Source organism: Limanda limanda, chromosome 13 (assembly GCF_963576545.1).
Source record: "Limanda limanda chromosome 13, fLimLim1.1, whole genome shotgun sequence".
Lineage (NCBI taxonomy): Eukaryota > Metazoa > Chordata > Actinopteri > Pleuronectiformes > Pleuronectidae > Limanda > Limanda limanda.
The window spans coordinates 19,287,435-19,311,116 of record NC_083648.1 but is presented as its reverse complement, the minus strand read 5'-3'; the positions used below and the strand labels follow the sequence as shown (position 1 = coordinate 19,311,116).

At 43.5% G+C, this 23,682-nt stretch overlaps 1 pseudogene; it reads right to left on the bottom strand.

Annotated features, from left to right (window-relative positions):
• Positions 1–23,123, bottom strand: part of LOC133017544 (uncharacterized) — a 33,163-nt pseudogene extending 10,040 nt beyond the window's left edge.
• Between the last annotated feature and the right edge of the window lie 559 nt (positions 23,124–23,682).

The following is a 23,682-nucleotide window of genomic DNA, read 5'->3' as shown; positions in this document are numbered from 1 at the left end:
GAGGAGGGAGCTGTGATATACCCACTCAGTTTGTTGTTGTCTAGCTGTCCTCCTGTGGACAGGTCTGATCCTGCGTTGGATCAGGAGCTCCACTGAGCTGCGGAGAGACCGACCGTGCAACAGCTGAGCCCTAAGATGGAGAGAGAGAGAGCGTTAGAGAGAAAGCTGTAAAATGTCCATCTAGAGGTTGATATATTTAATGAACTCACTGTAAATCTTTTCCTTCCATTTAGTCAGGAAAAACATCAGCGTAACATTTAGCAAAATGACAGAAGCTCTATAATTATCCAAAACATAATTTTACCTTATTATATATGATCTAATCAAGACACTTGAATCATATTTGACCTTTCATGCTTAATTGACCTGACATTTTTCTGAAAAACTGGTAGAATAAATCCTGTTTGGTCATATTAATCACATGGAAATCTACTCTGTGTAATTACATGTGATGTAGTCGAGAGCCGATCATCCATATGACAATAATAGATTATAACATCGTGCCAGCCAGTTGTTAAATCAAATTTATGAAACGTAACGACTGGGATGTGATGCAGGGAGGCGGCGCTCACCGATTGTTCCTCGTTGGCGTTGCTTGCGTTGTCCTCCAGGTCGACAGGGGAATGATCTGTGGGGGGGTCGCTGGCCTGGGATGGGGGGCAGTCAGAGGAACAGCTCCGCTGAGGTGCTGGTGTGGATGCTGTTAAGACATACAATAAGAAACAGTTAATGACAATATTCATGAGAGAACATATGTCCTATGAATATAATTTAGCATCACACTGCTAACATGAATATGATTTACTCAGAAGTTGTGGATTCAAATCCAGATCATGACCTTTATTGTGTGTCATCTCGTCTACTTTTTTTTATTACACCTGACATTCTGCATTGTGTCAAATAAAACACGAACAGGTCAGTTGTATTTCTTGTTGTGAGGCACAATGTTGTAGGAGTAAAATTCGTTATACAGGTGTTTGGTTATAAATCAAAGTGACGGACAAATTAAACATTTGACCTTATTGTGATGGTTGATGAAAAATCAGGGAAGTTATTACAATTGATCCAGTGGAGAATGTGCGGGTTTATTACTCAAAAGGACAAATGCCAGTCTGCTGGCAGCACTAGCTGATAAGTCAGAGGATATCCATATTAATTTGGGTAGATCATCTGGGAATCATGAATGTGTAATTTTGTACCGATCCATTCTGTAGATCTTTACATATTTCATTGAATAAATGGAATTTCCGTCCAACCGCTGGCACTGAATAGTCAGAGGATAACCAAAGTCATTCACATTAATCCCCTCAGTATTGGGAATATCTGTACAACATTTAATGTCAATCAATGTTAGTTGGCTTCATCCTCCGAGGACCATGAATATCAGGAAAGACCAATGCTTTTAAGGCTAAAAGCAAGATTTAAGAAATTTAATAATGCTTATATATTATATAAAGCATATATGTGAAGTTGTTAAGATGTTGGTTTAATCAGATGTGTTTATGTAGGAGGTAAATAAGCAAGAGGACTTACGGGATTCCGTGGACGGTGATGTGGATGTACCTGGGCTCAAGGTCATCCTCGAGAGATCAAGGTCACTACAGCTCCCTTCCTCTTCCTGGGTCGTGGCAGATGAAGGCGACAGCAGCTGAATGCAGACCAGAGTGTCCGGTTCGCTCATGAGGCCTGGGGTCCCACACCTGCTCACCACTGCTGACGCAATGCCAGCTCCCACACCTGCTGCTCCGGCCCCGAACGTAGAGGGGCCCTCGCCGGCGTCTAAGTCCATGTTGAGGCACTCTCTCCCCAGGCTCAGCTGCCTCTGGAGCAGGGTGGGGTCAGCTGTGTGTTGGGGGCTGGTAATGGCGGAGGAAGGGGCTGACAGGTCGCAGGCCTGCGGGCACATGGTCGTGATGGGAACCAGGCCTTGGAGCATGGCAGCTGGGATTGCATGGCCCCCCACGCCCACGGCCTGGGCCGGCATGTAGGCTGCCATGGCCGCCCACTGCTGCTGAGTGGCTGGGAAAATGTTGGCCTGGCTCCAGATGAGCGGCTGACCACCAGGGAGGACCTGAGCCACCTGGAGGGGGCCCTGCACGGGGAAGGCCAGGGTCTGAGCCTGACCAGCGTATGGCTGCTGCGCCCACTGGGCCGCCTGCACCGGGCCCATGGTCATATAACCTGAGAGGAAAAGAAGAGAAGGAAGGAAATGATTAAAGGTTAATAAGAAAAGGAAATTACTGTCTTTCAATCTTTGTCGAACGATGAGAGCGCATGGTGTGTTTTCTTGTCAAACCCTGTCCGATGCTGCTTATTACCAACAAATTTCACCCGCTTTTCCTTTGTTGCCGACCATTTTCAGTTATATACGTTTCTATATTGTTTCCGTGCCTTTCAAAGAGCCATGGGAATCCCACAATTTTACTTCAAGAAAAACAATATAAAGACAAATCGCCCACACATTTCTTTACTGAATTGTTTCTGTCCAATTGTACAGTTAATATGGCTTGGTAACACCGCTGAATGGGGAGGGGAAGGCTTCTCCTTGGAGTGTGCCAGGACAACAACTGTGCTTTGAGAGTCTGCTGCTGGAAAGCACTGACTTCATACTTGTTATTATCACAGGGTAAAGTTTGGCTGTTGTATGCATTGAAGAAGCCACTATTTTGTTGGACTGCTGTAATGAGAAAATGCTGGAAAATGTGTTCAACACATAAACTGCTGCTGACAAACAGAAGTAAAAGTACAAATGAATAGATCGAATGTCAAGCTCAAGTAAAAGTTAACTTTGCTGCTTAAGTAAAAGTTAGTGCTTTTCAAAGTACTTGAAGTATTACACGTGAAAGTACTTGCAAAATGTAGACTCATTGTTCTTCACCGGTGATGCTGCTGCTGCAGGAGGCGGGGTCTAATGTTACCCCACCCCCTGCCCTTATTGGATAAATGGACCAATTTCCCTCTAGTTATTGATTACTTTTAACAATGTAGAAAACAATGTGAAGATGCAACGCAATGAATTGTTAAAATTTTGTGTAGAAAGTACAGATATTTGCTGATATATGGAATCGGGTAAAAGTCAAAAGTACCTGAAAAGGAATCTACTTACGTAAAGTACGAATACAAGATAAATGTATTTAAGTACAGTAACACAGTAAGTGTACTTTTTTTACATGCCATGAAGATGATGGCACCATTGACTTTATCTTTCGAAGGTATTTTAAGTCTCTGCAATTTCCATCCATCCATCCATCCATCCATCGTCTATATCGCTTATCCTGTGAGGGATGCTGGGGGTTACTACAATGTCAAGGGTTTTATTAAACACTTGGGATTGTCTGTTTACAAACCTCTCTTTTGCTCAGAGTATAATATCACCACTGCATGGTGTTTGCTCTTCCTTATAAACACTCCATAAATCCACATCCTGCTAAATCCTGCCAACATTTTTCCACTAACAATACATCAAATAAAAAAATCCTCCCTTCCAGCATTGTCTTTCTCTCTTTCATATTCTTTGTTGTGGAAAAGATGCAGAGTTTCAGTCTGGGGGGGGGGCAGCTACCTGACGGCATGGCAGTGGGGCTGAACGGGGCGTACATATCAGCAGGACTGTGCTGCTGCTGGCGGCTGCTCCTGCTCGGGTCCAGTGTGTTGGCAGGAGATGGAGGCATCTGGGAGGAAAAGCACACACACACACACACACACACACACACACACACACACACACACACACATAAACACACACGCACACAAGCGCACACACACACACAAATGTCGAAGTCAACAAAAATCCACTGTGCTGCACATTTAAAACTTTAATCTTAAGTACTGTGGAAAATCTGTTCTAATGAAATTGCACAATCAAAGATAACGCATTGTACTATCTCTTACTTGTATCAACTTTGCAAACTTAAAGACTCACCGAGGGAGGCGTGGACATGTCGCCGAAAAGATCGAAGTGGTTGATATTCTGTGAGTCAAACCAAGGGGATGAGGGAGAGAGGGAGAGAGACAAAGTCCAGTGATACATCACAACAATGAGATTTGCATAGTTATGAAATCTTGAATCCATCTCCAAATAGGCTACGGTGGCTGCAAGGGTGGGTAGGTGTGGGGAGGGAAATCTATTCACAAAAGCCGCCTGTGCTGTGGAGGGCGAGAAACAACGATCCCCTTGTTTCATTATCAGAAAATGGATCTAAAATGAATCTTTCATGGCTCGCTATAATTGAGTGGGTAAAAGGCTATTCAGTCCCATAAAAAAGGCTCTGATTAGATATTCTTATGTCTGCCAATCAAGCAGGGGCGCCTGTGAGAGCCTGGGATGCTTTTAAATGCATGGCTCTACTGTATGAGCAGCGAACACACACACAGGAGGAGTGTGTTTGTTTCATCAAATGAATGAAAGAAGAAGCTCCTGAGACCTACCCAGCCGAGACAATGAGGCCACCTCACCCTATAGGCAGACGTGACCCCTGCACTAGTCTCCCTCCGTGATCCATTCGCACTACTTAAAGGAGAGGGGGACGCGGCTGTGGAACAGACCATGGGATGGCTAAGTTGCATGAAATGTCTCTTGGGCCATGCACAAGCAGACAATGGATCACATTAAAAGCACAGAAAACACACGGAACACACAGGATTTGCATGCCATAAATACACACACACACACACACACACACACACACACGCTCACGCAACACGTTCGACAAAAGAAAGAAAAGGCAATCCGTGTTGCACATAAACCGGGTGTTTATGTCTTTCTTGAATAAGCCGGGACATAGAGGAACGCACAGTCTGTACAGCACTTTGGATCCATTGAGGGGCACAGAATGAGTCAGAATAAAAAAATAAAAAAAAGGTAAACATTGTACAGAGAGGTGTCTCCCCCGCAGGCACTGACACACCAAGGGAGTTCGAGGCTCTCTCAAAAAGCTCCAACTGAATGAACAGACAAGCAGTAACACTTGGAGATATGGAAGCGCTGCTACTTATACTGGCATGGGCTGTTTGGGCGAGATAAGGCGGGGTGGGCCGGGGACAGTTTATCTGTCCGATATGCCGAGCAACAAGCACACAAACGGTGAAGAGTATACAGACACAGTTTGCTACGGCTCTTTTTCAAGAGTTGTGTGTAAATTCTCTCTGTGTGAATGTTTTTGGGGCGAAATAGGCTTAAATAAATGTTTCTTTCTAAGCGATTTGAGAGATGTAATAGGGTCGTTGCAGCATGACGGTGAAGAACTCATAAAACCTACCAAAATGAGATGAAATAAATTTGCAGATGACAGGAGGGGATATTTTTTCGGTGCCGTTCTCTGACCAGGAGGAGGAATAAATTGCTATTCATTAAGCTTTGGTGGCCTTAGTTGCATGTAGCCATGACTTCACTGCATGCAGCTCAACCCAACACCCACTCCACCTACAAACCTCTCGTCCTTATCCTCTGAGGAAGACGGTACAAGCCACCTCCTTTAATTCAGTCCCACCGGTCTGACGGGACCGGCGAACACAGTTTCCAAACCAATCTTATCTCGACCATCTGGTCATGACATGCTTGAGATTCTGCACAGGATTGGATTTTGGAAGCGACGCCTGCCTCTCTAATGTTCTGTGAAATTGCTGACATGTCTGATCTTGGTCTCACAATCAGTTAGTCCTATCTCTCAGAGCAGGCTCGGCATGACTAATGCAGCTTTGTTTCATCATCATCGCCCGTCGTCCCAGGGAGCGGACGCAGGCAAAGACCCCTGTCTGACTCGTCCTTGGCAGCGTGGGAATGTTTTTGAGCCTGTTGGCTGTAATATAAAGCAACTGAATAGAGAGGAGCGGAAATATTACAAATGGACACTGTCATAGGGGGCTTAAGGCACTGACTCCCAGAGGATCTCAAGAGAGGTTTGCAAGTAGAAGAGTGAAGAAACAAATAATAGAAATTAAAAAACACCTACAGTCATGAAATGGCGTTTTGGGACATCATAGATCCCGTCCTTCTGCTGACTGGATGGGACCTGCATTGGATCGGAGGTCGATTCAAATGTAAGTAACAGAGCAGTCTGGGTATTTAAAAACAGGAGCTTACAAGAACTGAAACACGTCTATAGTGGAATTTTATCTTTCAATGTAATGGGGTTATGCAAATTCTATAGTTGGAGTGTTGAATCAATTCTACTTAAATCAATATTGATTGCTAACGATAGAGGGGATTTTAAGAAAGGCTATTGTTATTCTGCAACAGCATGTCTCCACTAGTTTGTAGGATAATAGGAAAATGCCTCACATCCGAAAACTATCTGTTGCTCTTAACCTCTCCGCCCGTCTGCCCTATCGCTCCCTTGACTGGTTAACTTTCAGTTACGTTTTGCCAACGTCTATTGATCTTGTTTCATTCTGAGATCAAATGGCATGGAAAGTGATTAATCTCCCTCTCTGAATCTTTCATCTTCAGAGGAAGGCAAGATACAGAGAGGCACAAAAAAAAGAGCTGTAGGAGGAGGAGAGGGAGAGAAAGGCAAGGAGGCGGGGCGTTAGGATTAAATCATTCGACACGTCCCTGGAGTCCTAGCTGGTCCTTCAAATGGTCTAAAATCAAAAGGTCAAAGTGTTGTATAAAAGGAGCCTGGTGTACAGACTCCAGGTAAACTACCAAGGCTGACATTGACTCCGCTGCAGCGGTTTCACATGCCAAATAAGGAATCTTATGTTTTAAACATTAAGATGCTGCCTTCTTATTTTAAGCACTTCTGAAATTAAGCTTTAAGATTTTGATAAGAGAAAATCGTATTTTTCACCCCAACTATGGTCAGTGATTGTTAGTAACCATTCAATGTATTAAATTTCCGTCATTACCTCCGCCAAAGAGGTTAGGTTTTTACCCCTGTCCGTGGGTTGGTTTGTTGATTAAGCAGAAACTAAATGGATTACCGTGAAACTTATTGGAAGGAAAGTATGGGTCAGGAAAGATCCCATGAAAGTGTGGGTGCGGGTCTGGATCAGGTAGAAACATCCAGGACTTTCTTTAACACTGTGAGATGACGCTTTCACAGTTTTCTCATGGAATAATTAATGGATCTTGTTTTTAAAAATTCAAGCATATTTAGAAATCAGAGTTTTATATGTTGTTGTGATTTGGTGCAATATGAATTCAAGGGAAATATTGGCGGAGGTATGAGCTCTAATGAATGCCATTGTAGTAGTGGTAGATTTTATTATTTCATTTAAAATGCTTCCAAATTCATCTTGGATACGTAGAAAATTATAAGTATGTCTAATCCAGCATTGTTTATAGTGTTATTTCAATGATAACAACCTCTCTGCTTACTCTTCACTTTTCCTAACCTCATACCAGTTACTACTGATGCAAAACGAGGATCCAGCTGCTGCTGTTGCTGCTGCTGCTGCACATCAAAAGTCCTTCACCGACAAAAATGGCTTATATTATTATAATGAAGCTACAGGAGACAGCCACATCACAACAGAAACCTCAGTATGATCTACATCTGAATCCCCAAAACAACAATCTGCACTTTTTAACTCCTCTCTTAAAGGGTGTCATACAGTTGTTAGTAATGCTACTATTATCAATCTCTCACAGGGTTTCAAGAGGGAGGAAAAGAAAAGGGGGGGCAATGCTTGTATTTGTACCTGATAAACGCTCTCCTCTGACTGGTGGCCACGGAGGGGTTCGTGTCCAGCCTCAAACACTATGTACTACAGAACAGAAGTAGTTGGCAAGGCGTAGAGGTGCAGAGAATAATGAGATGAGAAGATGTAGAGGGAGCGAGAGAGAGAGAGAGAGAGAGTGAGAGAGAGAGAGAGAGAGAGAGAGAGAGAGAGAGAGAGAGAGAGAGAGAGAGAGGTTGGTGTATAAAACAGAGAGTTACAACAAGAGGGTGATACATGATGAGAATAAATGAAAGCACAGGGGAGTGAGGATGGCGTCAAGTGAGGAATGAAATGAGATCAGGAACGTAAAGGATGTGAAATTGGGGCACATGAAAGAGGAATGGGGTGATGAAGAGAGAAAGAAAAGGAGTGAGGTGGGAGGAGGAAAGAGCACAAGTATAATAGGTCAGGCAGTAGTTCAAGGCAATGTGGAGGTCTTAGGTCGAGGTTCTCCCTTCAACATTAGCAGCATGATGCTCCACCTCTTGGAGAGGAAACAGACCCGCAGGTCTTAGGATTGAGATCCATGACCGAAGTCCCACAAGTCCTTAAATCTGTCGTTATCTCCTCTCACGTTGATAAAGATCAATGCAATTATGGATCTCCGATTAAAGGAATAATTTGGCAATTTGGGACACGCACTTTACTCAACGTGCTTTCACACCCGTCTTGTTTGGTTCGGACAAAATAGCAGGTTTGAAAGGTGCGTCGGATCATGGAGATGCTCTCGGTCCAGATCACACTAACGCTTGGTTCGAATTGTTTGCAGTGTTAAGGATAATTCTGACTTTGGAGGAAGTTGAGACAGCGTTTAACAGTAGAAGAGGAAATAAGAGGAAGCAGCCTGCAGGATTATTTGCAGTCTTCCCAACTGACGATATAATGTTTAAACAACAAGGGCTTTCATTTTGCTGGTAGTAAAACAATAATGGTATCACAATGGCAACGGAATTAAAGAAATTAATGGGTTGATTCCTTTTCTCTATTCAAATTGAAAGACAGTTTTTTTCATTGTTCAAAAAGTTAGTGAATCAATGACAAAAGTTTTAAGTCCGCTCCCTAAATTGCGTCTCAAAACCAAAACTGAGAGTTGCTGAGAGTCAGATGAGAGGATTGAGACCTTTTTCATTTCTTCTCAGGTGGAGAAGCCTGTTAGTTTAGCTTCCCATAGAGAAAGGAAACAGCTGGCCTGTTTTTTTCAAACTGTGATTACAGCTAATTTACACTTAATTGTTTAATCTAAACATAGACTGAAGGTTTGCAGGGGTTAATGTGCTGAACTATTTTTTTGGCAGCACACTCCAGAAAGTCGCTGGACCCAACCAAAAAATAGTCCTCCACATAATTCCCCATAAATAACACAAATTGTAAATTTGACCCTTTGGTTTTTGAATAGATTCAATTATTTAATGTATTAATCTGTGAAACTTGTGTGCTAAGAAGTGGATTTTGTTACATTTGAAAATAGCCAGGCTAACTGTGTTCTTCTCTTTATGCTAAGCTAACTAGGTTCCACAGGTTTAACATAATGACATATTGATCCTCTCATCCAACCCTCACACAGAAAGAGATTAAGCACATTTACCAAAATGTTACATTATTCCTTTTTAAGACTCTGGCCAGTCTCTGGAGTTTTGTCAACCAACATCAACTTAAATTGAAAACTGCAAAATGGAAATGACTTTATGCAAAAACACACTTCAGGCTAGAGCATAGAACAGAGGTGATCTGGGAGGTGGTTAGATGTACTGCTGAACAGAGCATTCAGAGTAAGAGTTAGTGTTGTCTGTATTCAGTGTGAGCAAACACAGAGAAAAAAAAAGAAAATCATGTTCAGCCAAATAAATGCACAGGGCAAAAAATAAAGAAGAGAGGGGTAACAACCAGTCCGGGGGTGGGGGGGCATATCTTTGGAAGAAATCAGAACATTGACACAGATCAACTTAAAAAATATGGTTTTACGACACTGCACTGGCAAATGGGAGTTGAATGGTTGAACAAAACTATCCATGGTCTACTGTGTATTACAGGAATGGTGGAATATCATGAATCATTAATTCAAGCGGATCAGTGACTGGAGAAGATATTTGAATTGAGGATTATTTGTTGTTTCTCTATCCCGGGCTTTGAGAGTGAAAACAGCATCGTTGAAGCTAGAAAAGCATCAGAATCAGCAGGGTCTATGTTCCGTATATCTGTGTAGCTGTGGACCTACCTGGTAAACTGGATCGTCCACTTCGTCCTCCAGGATGGTCTGTGGGGGTTTGGGACAGAAGGCAGACAACACATTTTGTTTCTTTCATCAGTCACTTGGAGAATTCAATCTCTCGTTAGGAAACAAATGGATGAAGAAGAGGCATCGACTGCAAAAATCTTAGTCTGCAACCAAGCATAGTAAGAAACTGACATTGCATTGAGTTTTAATGAAGCGGCGATTTGCTGGATCACAAACACACCGACGCATACATTCCCTGTCACACGCATCTCTTCTAAACGTGTCACACTTCCATGCTATTCAGATATTCAGCACAGAAATCAGTCGCGCAGACAAACACAGTTTGCGATGCACTTCAGAGGACGCTCGGAAGTGTTAAGATTTCTGGTGTGTGAATGCATCCCTGGCTGAGATGTAATGTGCGATCTCGCCTCCAAATGGGAAACGAAAGTGAGAAAAAAACATAAAAAAAATAAAGAGGGCCTCTAAGCGTCCTACCTGATACACCGCCTGCTCACACTGTTTGTCCTTCTGAGCCTTCTTCTCCATCTCCTCCCGCTGCTTAATGTCGTAGACGAGTGTGAAGAGGTCACGCAGGTCGATGATGAGGGGCTCGGCCTGGATGGGAGAGGTGGACAGGGAAGGAGGAGGAAGAAGAGGATGTCAGCATTTAGAAATTGAATTGCTTTTCATGTTTTAACTTCTCCTGTCCAAAAGGTTGTTACAGGCATCTTTTACTATTTGCATTATTTTTCTTTAAACTTAATAAATATGTTTTTGTTATGGGAAGTAACTTATGTGTATATTATGTATTTAATTTGCGTGTTTTCTTTGCATTTATGTATATTCTGTTATTCTGGTCAGTCAATCATCTTAGAATAGATCCTGTGAATGCAGAACGTGGCTGTCTGGTGTTTGTCTTTGATTTAGTCAGAAACAAACAGCGAGCTCAGCACAGCAGGGCGTGGGGGTTGTTGATCTGCAATATCCAGTATAGCATGAATTCACACCACAGCAATCTTTTGAAAATGTTCTTCCCATCCTACACTTGAAAAAGACAGATTTTATATTCCACACTTTTCCACTTCCTCACTCAAGTTTGAAGATCTGTGGACGTGACTCTTGAGAAGATAATTTTCGTCACTCTTCAGAAAATTCGATTTTGACTCCATCGATATTTAAAATGTAACCAAAAGAAGACAGTGCCAGGCGGTCTCCCATAGCCACACAGCTTGAATATTTAATTGCCAGACGTATGGATTAAAAGGACTTGGTCTCTGTAGGGAAAAACACTATTACCTTAATACAGCTTCAAGAGAACAATGTAGAAATCTCCACAGCATTTGGAGATTTAAATTGACTTGCATCTCAACTTGTAAACTGGCACCTGAGTCAATGAGATTTGCTTAAAATCTAAATTTAAAGACTTCAAATCCCTCTCCAGCAGAATGGAGAAGTACTCACCGACTGTGAAGTCTTGATGGCCACAAACCTGTGGTGGCCCTCCTTCCCGCAGACATAGCCGAAGGCCCGGTGGTCCCTGGTGTCCTTGGCGATGTAGCTGATCTCGTGGACCGAGTGCTGATGCAGGAGCACCTATAGATGGCAGAAGTGTAAAGTGTTCACATAGGAAAGACCATGTGGGCACTGCTGAATGTCTTCTTTATTTTTATAGAGGCATTATAAGATGTCCTCTTTCATTTGAAAATCTTCCTTTTGATATAATGTTTTAAAAGGAACCCTGTACACTGTGTTGGCAGAAAAAGTAGGTCAAACCTACTTAAAACATCTTTGCAAATTGTTAAACCAAACACGACCAGCCAACACGTTGTGAGCCTAAATGTCTCTGACAGAAAGAGGAAAGATTCAGGGATGTTTTAATTTCTCTTACGCAACATAGTATAGATAAAATTCGAACTTTAAAACCAGTTCTCTCTTTTAAAATAAGAATCAAATAATATGAGGTTTTGGTTTGATCGGGTCTTTTATTCTTAAGTCCAGCAGGATTTCAGATGCTGTTATTATCAAGAAACACCATATTAATAAGCAAGCTATGAAATACCAGGTGGAAAAAGAAGGAAGCAAAAAGCTTAGGAAATATAACCGTGCGCTAATATATACCCGCAGATTAATTAGGCTGTCACTCAAGCACAGCTACCTGCTGCTTCTCTGTACACGGAGATAAGCTTAGGGCACTGGGGAGGAGCTTTTATTCGAATATTAGCCAATACTCAGACGTTGGCAATGCCCCAGATTACTGTAAAATACAAAACTAATATGACTAGTCGACTCGATCCAGCAGAGAATCATGTCAGCTTTACATAAAGTATTTCCATCTAAACACTTGCTGACTCTGCCTGCGCTGGAGTGATCCCCGTTTCCCCCATAATCACTCAAGAGGGATATTAAGTGTGGAGTGTTATTTGCTGCCAGTAATCAGTAAATAAAATGAAGAGCATTACGGGGCATGATTTCCAAAACAACAAATGAGCTTGTCAAAAGCTGGTGAGCTGGTTGGTGGTGGCGGCCAAGGCCTAATGTTCTTTTCAATTACAGGCGAAAGACGCGCCTCTATCGCCACCAGTCATATTGAAAAGAGATATCATCAAAGATGGGTGTTTTTTTCTGGGAATAAATGGTTGGCACTGGGGTGGGGGTCGGCAACCGCGAGACCAACGCCGTTGCGTAATTATCAGTTTAGCCCTAACGACAGCTGAGGTGGAGCCTTGGTGTAATTAGCATTAGCGGCAATGATCATTAAGGGGTGGAACTGAGCGCTAATTATCGGTTAGCGCTGATGAGCAGAGTGGGCCTATCTAGCCAACACTACGCCCCAGGACGGGGAAGAACCGGGCCCCTCGATCATCCTGTAATGGAACAGCAGGCTTCCGAGTCCGCGGGAGTTGAGAGCCAGGATGGAGACGGAAACAGCCAAACATTGCTCACTGCGCTATCATTAGCACGCAGACAGGGTCTGAGTGATCTTAAGTAGGTTCTACAGCACACCCCTCATCTTGTAGTGTAGCCTATAGAGTATGTTACTCAGAGTCAAATATCGAATGCAAGGCCTGCAAATTAATGCTGCCATGTGAAATATTTATGAACTAAAGCAGAGGTCTTCAACAGGGGGTCCGCGACTCCTAGGGGTCCGCGGAGATACTGCAGGGGGGGGTCGCAAAATCTTTGGTTGATTAGACGATTTTTTTATCCAATTTTTTTACCACAAATTTATATGTCTTTAAATTCACATTAATATACATCCAACATATTGTGAGGCTGATTTGACCCTCTGCCTGACAACCTCCATCCGTCCAAGATTAGATAAGTTGTGTGCTATCCACCAGGGTCCGACATATCACTAATGTGGGAGTATGTGTGCCATCCACAGATGGCTTGAGGATTCACTGTCTCTTCTACATGTATGTTTAAAATAAAAACCTGAATCTGTGAATTAATTTAATAGCTCAGTGTTGAATGCAAGATGTATGCTTATAAATGGCAGTGGCATGGCCACCCTGTACCTTGCACATGTTTAAATTAAAAACATGAATATATAATAGCCCAGTTTAATATAAAACACAATTTTTTACAATATATATAGTAGGGGGTCCCTGCTCGATCTCTTCACCAGTTTGGGGGTCCTTGGCCTGAAAAACGTCAAAGACCCCTGAACTAAGGTTTGCTCTTGCTACTCATGAATCATGTTACTTGTGTGCAGAAATTGCCACGGTACAAACATGTCAACCGTGCAGGCCAGGCGTACAAGATGGCAGCCTCGGCAGCCGCTGTGAACTGAACTGTGCAAGTGTATACCCGCTGGACGTCCTATACCATATAGGTTCACAGAGTGGCAGCTGGCGGTGGCCTCTTGCTGCAGCCCTGCCGCAGCGGAGTCCCTTGCTGACACGCTACTCACCCCTGATCTTTCGCAGTAAATCTTGATCCCGCCGAAAGACACCGTCAAGAAGACTCTCTGCTTGTGCTCCCCTTTGGAACGTGCCGAGGAAGCCATTCCCTGTAGGAGATTAAAGGAAATGACATGAGGAGATGAAAGGATATGAACTTGGCGTTAAAGACCATGAGCTGATCTCTCTTCCGACTCAGGTGAGCGTGACAGTGGGAGATGAGGGGGTGGGTGGCTGACGGGCAGATTCAAGAGAAAGTTTGGGGGGGTGGTGAGAAGGCAGGAGTTACGTAAGGTGCGATAGGACAGAATGTTCTTTCATGTGCCTTTTTCTTGAAGCTCTACTCTCACAGGAACTCAAATGTCACCTTGTGCAGCGAGTCTTGTTATTATTTCCCTTTTTTCTTCTTCCCTTTCTTGAAGTAGCTCTGCTGCACTTCAACGTGACATGCACAAGTGCGAGCTAACAACAATGGGGTGAGATTTGCTGACAGAATGCATCGCTCATGCTGACCGACCAGCCCGCTGTTCACATAGTGCTGACTGAACAACCAATCAGGCCTTTGAAGTATGTATTTCCCATGGTTCTCGGCAGCCCCCTTTTTTTGCTTTTTATTCTCAAGTCTAATAAAGAAGACAATTAACATCTCCACCCTGTTCCAGTTAATGCGACCTGTGTGTTTGACGTGCCTTTCCTAGAACAAAGCCTGCGACATGAGAGAAGAGAGAAGAGGGAAACCCAGAGAAGATAAGAAAGACCTGCCTGCTGTGCTGAATATCTCTGACAAAACTGCAGTCGCAATTACACAGACACACGCTTGACCTCTCCTGTACATCAGCTAACCTCCACCTCAGACCTTTCTTGTTAAGGCAGAGCTCTATTCAAAACTACGGGCATAACAAGTCGTTCCTGAAGGGTGAGGGAGAAATACATGCATCATCACAAAAAAAAATGTAGGTTCATATGAGAAAAGGAAGTGATGAAGCAGTATATAAAGAGGGGAAGAGGATAAAGAGCAGAGCAAGCAACGGGAAAGAAATGAAGTAAGTGAGAAAGAGGCAGGCGGGCAGGGGCAGTCGATGGATGATGTCAATCAGCCATCGGCTTCTCCATTTGGTGGATTAGTCCTCAAGGCAGTGAGAGGCAGCTCAATAGAAACCCCATCCCCTCCTCTATCCCCTGTCCAGATAATAGCAAGCCTGTATCGACTGCTCCATTGACTGTAACTGGCTGGTGGCTGGTGACTACCGGAGTCACGCCGAGGACACTGCCGACATGTCGGATCAAGGCAGCGAAAAAGATGTTTTATTGAACATATCACAGTGAATGGATATGGGCGATGAGAGGCTTTGCCCCCTGGCTATATACTGCTCTCTTTGTAGGCCCGCCCACACACTTAAGCTGCGGAAAAATCCTTGAGAAGAAACTTAAAAAGCAACACATATATGTCCTCTATTGGAGAAGGATTTATCCTATAGCCACCAAGTGCAAAGACGGACTGCTTTTTTTCTTAAGAACAAAGAAAGCGATAAGAATTCGTTGCCTTTTACTTTAGTAACAGTGAAACAGTCAGGATGATACAGAATAAACTTTTGAGAGGAGATTTTTAATATGTCTATAAATGACCATTTGCTAAAACCCTCCTCTGAACAGAAAAGCTTAGCAGCCATAAGCAGCCACAGCATCAATCAACAACATAAAAATAAACAGAAACATAAACATCTGAACGTCCATCTGTGTGATAAGACCTGAATAAAATGACCAAAATCATATTGAATGACATTCGCTTTGACTTTTTTGTTTGGTCCATACGTTAACATGTCAGCGGCAAGGTTTATAACCTATACTGCATCCAGCTACCAGGTGGTGATCAGGAAGCGTTGGATTAAGTTTTGAGGAGCAGCACATGTTGTGGATCTCTATGTACAGTCTGTATTTTTCACTGCATAGAGGCTGATCCTGGACACGACTCCAGAAAGGGAGGTGAATGTTTGTGGCTCTGTTGTTAATTGGATGTACAGAGATGTTTAGTCTCTTCTCTGACAACCACTTGTTATCTGAGACAGTGTTTTCACTGATTCTAAAACCTTATCTCACACAAGGTGTTGGAGAAACAAAACAAAACCTCATCTCTTGCTTATCCACGGAGGAAACCTGACCCTGCATGTACTTAGCCTATGGGAGGGAATTAGATTACCCACAAACATGGGGAGAACATTCAAACTCCACTGGCCCAGTCTGGATTTGAACCTGTGCCAAGAACCAGTATCGGCAACCTTCTTCTGGGAGAGACCATTATGACTGTAAAGTGCATGTGTGCTTTGTGGGGCTTTAAAAATAGTGAATTTAAAGAACATCATAGTACATATTAGTATATCTTCAACCCAGTGCTCTTTTCTTTCCTTCCAGCCTTAGTGTGCGACTGAATTTGACCTAATTTACTTTCGACATTCACTATTATATTATCTGGGTCACATTATCCCAGTTTCCATATGCGCTACAAGTATGGACTTTGTAGTAAAAATAGAAAACTGTGACTGACACGAGAAGACACACAACAAGTGGGGGTGGGGGCGAGTAATGTTCTCGCAGTCACAGGTTAAAAAGTGAGAATCTTCTGCCTAGCTTGTATAATACTCAAAAAAGGAAGACAGCTTGCCTTCAAGGTCAATACAAATCTGTATGAATAAATGTGGGGGAGCTTTGAGCAAGACTAAAAATAAAGCAGCCTATTAGAGGGAAAATAAGGTACAAAGGTTCTACCATTTTGCACAAGATATAGCACCAACCTTACAAAAGCTTCCTACGCGACAAAGAGCTGCAGAATAATATACCTGGACTGTTATTTGTTCCGTTTGGTCACTTCTTTGCAGAGTTCCAGTGAGTCATACACAGGAGAGGACAGCTCCCGTGACTCAACACACAATACAGTCATGCTTTTTTAAAAAATCTGTCTGAGATGAATGAAGAGGCTCAATGCAGATACACACACACACACACACACACACACAAACACACACACACACACACACACACACACACACATTCAGACACCCACACACACAGAAGTCTGCACCTTCAGCTTCATCATGGAGTCCTGGCACAGCTTGTCCCCACGCGCCGCTGTCACCTCATCAATCCCGATCAGCTTGGCCTTGTACCGCATGCCATCTCCACGGAAACGCTTAATAAGCCCCGCCTCGGTGCGGTCCTGACCTGTGGCGTGAAAGAGAACAAATAGAACAGGGAAGAAAATTAATTTAATGATTATAAAAAGGATGTGCGAGCTCCTACGACTCTAGTATTGTGCCCTGTTTAAGGTACAGAGGCTAGTGGTTGTGTGTGTGTGTGTGTGTGTGTGTGTGTGTGCACTCAATGGTATAAATATTTATGGAATAGAACATTTAGATTGAATAATAAATTACCAGCAGCAAGAAAAGATTGAAAGAAAATTGAAAAAACGAAGTTGGTTAAAGCCAGTGGACCAAAGGAGAAAACAAGAAGAACAATGAGACCACTTCCACGTCACCTACTGCACAACATTGTGAGCTATGCACACACAAAGCTCCAGGGTGAAAGGTTATGGGGTGGTTGAGTGGGGGGGACGCTCCTACGTTGCACCCATGCCCAAAGTCCCCATGGGTGCTATTGAGAGGAATCATCTCGGTCCAGCGCTCCCCCACAATCCACAAGGCCCTTCCTGGGTGATGGATGTTGGGTGGCGGCAGGAAGATGACGTGTTTTGTCATCCATTCCCTTTTGTGTTCCCATCCCAACGGCTGATTATTCTGTAGCTGCCCTGACATCCACCTTGACAGGGACACCTTTGTCGTTTTGTCTTTGTGCTGCATGCCCGCTGTCCTCCTGTTTTGATTACGTGGGTGAGACTCTCGATTGCCGTCTTGTGCGTGCAACCATGTATCAACCATCCCCTCATAATCTGCGCAGGGTTTCAACACTCCTGCTGCATTCACACAAAGAGATAGCAGTATTCCAAATCAAGGTCACCAGCACCTTGGAGAATTTCACAGTTTTTTCAGCCCCTTCGGTCTCTCAATTCTAGGTCACGAGCCCGTACAGTGCATCAGTTAACGACACGTTTAAGTGGCTGGCTTAAGCTGAGCATGAGAAGAAGATGAGGCTTAATGTCCCTAACAGAGACTGTCAGGCTGCCATCAAAGACCATATCAAACCAAAAATGAACTTATTCCACCAAGAAGCACATGGAACTGCCATCCATGTTAAATCTAACCCCTCTTTTCATCCCTGCAATTTACGAAAAATACATCAAAAACCAAATTGGAAATTCAGGGGGAAACAAGCTAATTAAATGGCTTGTGCAAATCGAGAAAAAAAGGGTCTTGGTCCTAATGCAAGCGCTTGTCTTGGCTATGCACACCCTCTCACTAATTCATGAGGGCAGAATCCTCTAAAAGAGGGGGAGGGCTTGACGATGCTAAAGTCATTAAAGTCTCTGAGCAAGTGAATGTCAAATCTGGGTCTGATTCCGACTTGTGTCCCTGCCAAGCGGATAATGTGTCTTATATACGGCCACGATGTACCTCTGAACATTAAGCAGCCGCAGCCTGGCATGCAAACACCTCCCATGTGGAGAAAGGAACATTCAGACTTTGATGACAGACTGGAGACCAACTGTGGACGTTAATTTGAGATACATATGTTCTGTATTTGATCGCAGTCGTGCTGATGCTAACACCCTGCATGACTGATGTACAAAGAGCTGGACTCCTGCAATAATTATTGCTCTACCTTCTTAAAACCATCCCTCATGCAGCGACTCCAGTCTATTCATACAGTATTATGCATTCCATCCTGATTTCACTGACTCATACACTCTGTAATGTAATGTAAAATGCATGCTGCTCCAGTTGCATTTTAAACATGATCGGTCCAATTCAGTGCAGCGCTCTCAGATGAGCTTTAACCAGATGTTCTGTGCCATTTGTTTCTTTACATACAGCGTACCATTTCCCCTAATAACACTTCAGGAGAGATTTAGACGTTTATGAACAGATACTCAAAAAAAAAAAGAAAGTAGGCCTTGCATACCGAATGAGAATCTTGACACAGCGGCATAACTCGTACACTACGTGCTCTGGGTTCAGATCAAGACAAGCGCGTGTGCTGTATGAAACTAAAGAGCTGCAGGGCATGCTGTTTCATGTTGTTACACACTGTACGGAAGGAGAGGAGAGAGGGAGAAGGTGTGTGTGTGTGAAGAGGGGGATGACACATATTCCTTTGCTTTTCTGGATTTACAATTACCCAAGGTTGAGTGGCCCTCACAATATTTCTGGCCCATGAGCCCGATGCTCTTAATTTGTCTGACACAAGGTTGCCTAAAGTATATTCTACTATTTGTATCTCTATTTAAAGGTATCCTACATATTGCACAACACGCCATTTGGGAGACCTGTTATACCTCTTTTAAACCAAAATTTGCACGTATACGCAGGTTTTTAAAACTCGGATAAACCCATTAAAAGAAGCAATTACATATTTTCCCATTGCCTGTAGAGGGTTTTGCCTTTATCTGATATTTAATGCCAAGAAGGACCAAATTAGGTGGTGTCTTATGTCACTGTCTTGCTAAATTAGCACGGTGACAGGTGTCTTGTTTCCATCGCGGCCGATTAAAACCTGTGTCTACTTCAGAGTCATTTGACCCGGGAGGGAATGTTGATTTTACCCGTTCCCATTTCAGACCATAGCCAAGATGAAGTGGTTTTTTTGACCAATGGAAAAGGGGAATTTAGAATGCTTGTCACATCTCTCCTCCCAATTCTCCTCCAATTTCCGTTAAATAAACACTATAAAATAAGAAAAGCAATAGCAAAGTCTTCAAAAAAAAGAGCTGGGAATCAACACGCAGGATGCAAGACGGCTTCAAATCCAACGCTGTGATCTCCCACCTGACGTAGGAGCCTTGCACCAGGACCATGGAGAGAACAATTACTCTCAGCGCTGCTCCATACTGTTTCAGGGCTTGTCACTGATCACAGTGTTGCGTCCCCCCCGCTTGCCACAGTAGAATGGGGACAGTGAGGGGACAGATGGCCACAGATGGAGAGTCAGAAGTGCCCCTCCAGATATAAGGACTTGGCAGCAGGAAACTTTTTGTTGGGGAGCCGGCATCGAGGCAGCTTAACCTTTGAACCTTTCCGAGTGTGGATCTGTGTCTTCCTGTCTCTGTTTGTCAGTTGGTCACACACACACGCCATCTATTTAAACTATAATGTGAGTAAATTGTGATGCTTATTGAGCTTCTACTTTCACCTACATGCAGTGTAGTGTTTGTTTTGTTTTTGTTTGTTTTGTTTAGTTTGATGTGTCTCCGAACAGAACATTTGACGTCGCTGAAAAGAAAAATGAAGGTATTTTCTGTCAGTGCAGGAGACTGAAGACTTTAAGCAGTTGTAAAGAGAATGGGCGTCTGAGGAAGGCAAATCTGTCCCCGCCATCTGTCTCCCTCATGTGCACCAAATACTCTTCATAAGCCTCAGCAAACTCACAGATATACACATTTACGAGCTTGCGTTCCCTTGTCCCGAAAACCACACGGATCAAAATGCCTCTACCCGACTTTGGCCTCAAACAGGAGGTGGAGGGTTTGGTCAAATGACGGATCGTTGAAGCAGTTACATGGTTAATGACGGGTATTGTGCACATCATCAATGTGGAAAGACCAATGACTCACTGCAGAGTTGCATGCAAGTATTGATGCATGCTGTGGGAGAGTTGTTTGGGGAGGGGGCTCCACTTATCACCCTGATGGTGAAGCAGTGCGATGAAACAGCTGGATATGTTTACCTGCAGCTGATGTGGTGAAATGTGGGTTTGTACAGAGTGAAATGGTATTCATTCAGTACAAGAGGACACCGGTGATTCAGCCTGCTGTTTGCCTGGCTCCGTCTCTTTTTCTCTGTTTGCCGTGTCTCTGTTCTTCTGGTCCCTGTTTCAATGTCTCCATGTCCTCATTCCTTGTCTCTCTCTTTTTGAAATTAATATTTTTTTTTGGTACTCAGATTACAGTGGGAGAGCAACAGTTGTTATGGAGATGGAGTAAAGTCAAGCATGTAAAGCGTTTCTTTCGATTGGTAGAGGGAAGCTCTGGTTTCAGAACGGGAGTCAGAGTTTTCTGCAGTAACATTTGATGTTATCAAATATGACATCCATATCAATATGGTATCTTTCAAAACAAGCATAGGATAATGTGACCAGTATGACCATTTACTTCAATATTGGGTTAGATGTTCTTTTTTTGATGTTGTCAGAAAATATATAAATACAGACAAGAATTCATTAATGGATGACGCGAATGGTAGATTATGTTTTTCATTTTGTGATCAAATCCCCAAGAATAACAAAAAAATTTAAAATAATTCATCCTAATAATAAGTTTTGCCCTAGAAACCCCAACGGGGTTATAATGAGCAGTACATTACAGTATTGTGATTTCTTTTTTCAATGGAGCCAAACTCTTCAGATTATCTCAAAGCTGTCTAATGTATGCCTTGTCTAGACTATTTTTCCCCTCTCTTAAAAAATGTGTCTCCATCCATACCACCTTCTTTTTCCAAAATATAACAATACAGACGAGAACACAAAACCGCACAAAAAAAAAAAATGCCATAGTCTGTATCAACGATCTGTCAAATACCAAAGAAGAACGTTGTGGTCCGAGTAACATTGGACAAGGCAGCGGCTGTGAATGCTGCTAATGTGTTGTGAGTTTTACTTATACAGGGTAGAGAGGTCACTTGAGGAATAAGAGGCAGGTTTACATATAGTGAAGATGAGGATTTGTTGACGCCATGAAAAATATAAAATAAGAGCCACCTTATCCTTTAAATGTCATTAATATCTGCTGTTCTCTTGAATTCACATGAATATAAACAGATCTTAATCTCGATATAAGTCATCAACCTGATCCTTGATGGTGTCCTTCACCTGTCCCCAGCCCACTCATATCCCCCCCCCCCCCCTGTCTGTGCTTCTTGACACTCTGCATGCATTTATGTTGCCCCATTTCCATTTATATGGACCTAAATAGCATCTTTGCCGATTGTGACAGCGGTCCCTGCAGCACATGTGATTAACATGGTAAAGTCAGGGGCTGAGAGCCTGCGCTGATACCCCCCTCTGATGAGCCGCATAGCCACGTGTGTAATAGCCCCCTCGCTGCGCTCTCCCCCCCCTCCCACTTAACTCAAATCGATGGGCCCTCCTCCAGCCCGGCCATTTATCTGAGCAAGCTGACAGAGCCAGTGAAACAGCCACGGAGGACCTGGCCCTGTGGCCTCGTTACAGCCGGCCCACAGAAGCCAGATTTACTGGACTGGCTGCAGAGGCTTTATTCATGGCTGGAGAAATGAGAGGAGAAAAAGGAAAAGAAGGAGAAAGGCAAAGGAGAAATATTCTCCTCCTCTTACACACTCTCTTCCCTCTCCCTGCGATTTTCACTCTTTCCCCCTCTCAGCCAATTCAGTCCCATTTCAGTCTCCTGGTGAACGTTCGGAGAATGACTTGTCCTATTACATCACTTATGCTGTTCATCAAAGCAACAGGGTGTGAATTACCCCGTCCATGACACCTAAATCATGGCAGCAGCAAACCCCGGGGCTACACGGAAGAGCTGTTACCACGTCTGGATCCGTGGGATGAGACAGGGAGCCTCTCGGCGGACTTGTCTGACTGAAGCTTTTCTCCATGTAGTTCAGCTTTATTTATCCAAACTTGGCTTAAAGTTATGTTCACTGGCTGCCAAACACAGGAAAGCTGCCATTTCTCCATTTTGTCTCCCGGTTCCTCATGTTTCTTGTTGTCTTTGAGAGTACCTCAGAGCACTGTGGGCTATGTATCTATCTATCATGCTCTTCTCAATCCACAACAAAATACAATATGAGCCAGTGGCAAAATCTCAGAATTTTTAGGGGCCATAAAGGGGCCACAATTTACACAGAGGGGCCAAATACATGTCTAATATCCATGACATTTTCCTGATACAGTAAGGTGCACATTTAAATCATACCTTGTTTACTATTATCTCAATAGCTTTGAGCAAAAACACACATCATTGAAAATATTTTGAAAATTGTTCCTTGTGCTCCCCGATAAGCTTTGAAAAATTTCTCAACATCATATTTATTGCCAGTGCTCACCCCTGGATCCGCTTGCCTGTAAGGAGCCTGATAGTTAACACACGTTTATCTACATTCGCAGAATTATTTGTAAGAATCTCACGTACTTTTAATCCTCCTGGACTCCCTTCGCTGGCTGGTTTTGACACCCGGCTGGAGCTCGGCCTCTGCTGACATCCTCCACCGCTGAGTCCCTCGTCCTGCTCACAGCAGATGCACCATGGGTTAGCAGCACACTAGCTGATCCTCCTTCCTCCCAGTGTCCAATTCCCCCCAGGTCCGTCTCTCTCACAGTCGCCCTTTGGAGGAGAAACCCTCCTTCACATCCATGGTGAGATGTCTGGAACTCCTCAATAAATGAAGATCCGGCATTGATTACTATGCTCCTTCACTGATGGCCCATGGTGTCTGAGTATTGCTTAACAACACCCGTGCAGAGATGGCTGAATTACGAGCTGGGCGACCCTCTCCAGAGCAGCTTCAGATCAGATCTGACATCTTCTGGAGTGTATCTGAGTTCTCTCCGTGAAGGTCAAGTACCACATGTTCCACTGTTGATCTTTACTGAGGTCCCACCTAGTGCTCGGGTGTAATTCCCCCCCCGGAGAGACTGCACCATTGATTGAATCAAATATTGTTCTTCAGAGTAGGTCAGGAGTGGATATTATTCTTTGGCAGAGCACTTCAGATGTAGTCCGACAGCCCATCACAGTCACTTGCTCCGAGCGCTGCAGGA